The sequence below is a fragment of the Periplaneta americana genome, chromosome 4 (genome assembly GCF_040183065.1).
Source record: "Periplaneta americana isolate PAMFEO1 chromosome 4, P.americana_PAMFEO1_priV1, whole genome shotgun sequence".
Lineage (NCBI taxonomy): Eukaryota > Metazoa > Arthropoda > Insecta > Blattodea > Blattidae > Periplaneta > Periplaneta americana.
In genome coordinates, this window is record NC_091120.1 from 99,184,103 (window position 1) to 99,186,606 (window position 2,504).

General features: G+C 32.2%; 1 long non-coding RNA gene across 1 annotated transcript; it reads right to left on the reverse strand.

Annotated features, from left to right (window-relative positions):
• Nucleotides 1-624: 624 nt before the first annotated feature.
• Nucleotides 625-2,058, reverse strand: LOC138698856 (uncharacterized). The gene is made up of 2 exons (XR_011331963.1): nucleotides 1,492-2,058; nucleotides 625-1,161 (listed from the first exon to the last, which is right to left on the reverse strand). It is a non-coding gene; the product is annotated as an uncharacterized lncRNA (long non-coding RNA).
• Nucleotides 2,059-2,504: the final 446 nt, after the last annotated feature.

Here is a 2,504-nt window from a genome sequence, read left to right on the forward strand (position 1 = left end):
TAAATGCTTCGTACAAAATTTTATGGACAATAGACGTAATTTGCAAACTTCTACTCCTCAATTATATTACAATAAAAGGCTGTCATTCTTGATATTAAAACATATTACATATAAACTGAGGGACTGTCTGCTCTGTACTTCAGTTCATACACCAAACATTTCCGGAAATAAATTAACTTGACATCTTACATACACGCACTATAGCCTACCCTTTTCACCTAATATTATTAATATTGTTATTAAATAAGACATTGCAACTAATTAAGGTACTGCATTATCTTTAATTTCCTTGAATTCATAATTACGCATTTGCAAGAAGGCCTAACTTTTCCCTCTCTTTTTAAAAAAAATACGGACGTCACAATAACTGAGAAGTATAATTATTCCGCGATTTTTTCTTGCAGTGGTGAAAACATTTCTATAGGCCTACTGATTAATCTATTGAGCATAGTAATAGTAAACGCTGTAGTATTTTAGTGCGTGTACGCCTACTTAGCTCTTGTAAAACGAAATTTTCACTTTCACTTTCAACGGAACACTCACTTATATTCAGTTCTTGTATCTTGCAGTAAATTATCCATTTGTGATCATCTTTCCAATATAACCTCCCATTGAAACGACCACTTAAAATCATGAGCTAGAATTTATTATTTTAAAAACATTTCCACGTACATACTGTTATAATTGTTATGAACCACAATACAAAAGACAACACTGTGAAATTGGATTAATTTACCAAGATCAACATCAATACCGGTAGTATAAAATCACATATAGGCCTAGGCTATATTATTTCATTATTTTATGGTATTAATTAGAAGAATTAATTTTGAAGAATTTACAAATATGCTGAAATAATTTATGACACCTCTTATAGAAATGTAAAAATATGTATGTACATTTTGAAACAATGGGTATAGCACCACTTGAAAATGTTGAGCATTTTAACAGTAACTTGTAAATTGTTCCATCACGTTGTCTATAGCGTTCATTTATTGTAGCACTTTTAGAACGAACGTGGTTCACATACATAAGAAGAAATGACGATGGAATGAGTCGAACACATACAGTTTTCTTTAATTTTTAGCAAATGATGAAGTTGAATATATACTGTTACTTCATATCCTAACATAAGTAGAGTTGCCACCATAGATGTAACACCTGAAATGAATATAAAATAAATTAATGTATTGGTAATGATACAAGAATAAAAAGAAATTAGGCTAGACATAACCTCACAAAATTACAAACACATGCTAAAACAAAAAAAAAAAACTTTACGTATCCGTATATAATAAAACTAGATATTCCAGATATAATTTGTTTCACACGATAACCACCTCAGCCTATTTCGGCAGCAGCCATTATTAGTTACAGTTTGAGGTGCATTACCTAATCTCATACTAACCTTGTTAAGTTCTCTAACCTAATTCACTGATAATTACGTAACAATACACAGGTCTAAAATACAGACAAATACACATTAATTACCTAATAAGTACAGCATGAAGATAATTCATTACTTTTGTCGGTATTTTCTAAAAGAGAAAGGGAAAACAGTAACAACATTATCTTCAATGTTTACATCACGTCGTTCACATTTTCATTAGGCCTATATCAGTAATGCTTGGTAAGTGAAACAATGCATGAAATTATTTTACATTTCGGGTCACATCATTCGAGAGTCGGAAAATGCAATTCGCCACTTTTAACATAGCATTGCTTGTTATATGAGAGAACGTTGACATTTACCTTAACCTATAAAGATACGACCTGTTGGTACCGAGTTCTTCACATAGCAAAACACAGACAATTTTCGAATATAACTTAGTTGAACAAACTTCAAATAACACTGTAATATGCTTGGCATATTTATAATATTCGTACTCAATCAGTAATGCACAATTAATCGAACTACTTTCACGATGCACAATGCTTTGTAATGGTACTATTCATCATTTCATAGGGCAGAGAGGCGAACCTAGCGGCAGAAATTGTCATGACTTACAGAGACCTACTCTCGATCGTGCTATGCGCCAGCTTGCGTAATCCCGTAAGCAACGGCTATTTGTCACACTTCCAAGACATTTCTGGCCTATACCTTTGCCGCGTGTGACGATCTCGCAAAGTTTAAAAAAAAATAAAAAATAAAATAAAATAAAAATATAATAAAAAAAAAAGAAACTGCCATCTCTGTATATGTAAACTTCCAATAGCCTTTTCCCAAACTTCTCTTTTAGGTACCGACTTTATATAATCGTTAAAAGAAGCTTTCAAGTGGCGCACTGACGTGACGGCATTGGCCGCGGAAGGTTATACTACAGTCTAGTATATCGTCGTTGTTCCTGCAATAACTCCTATGTGACATATTCATCGATTTTCAGATTTTTGCTCTATTAAATACATTAAATAGTGATACAGCAAATAATAAAATCTCCTTATGTAATTATATTTCTTTGTTTCGAAAATGTAAGAATTCACAGTCTCCTATGTACGGCTGCCAT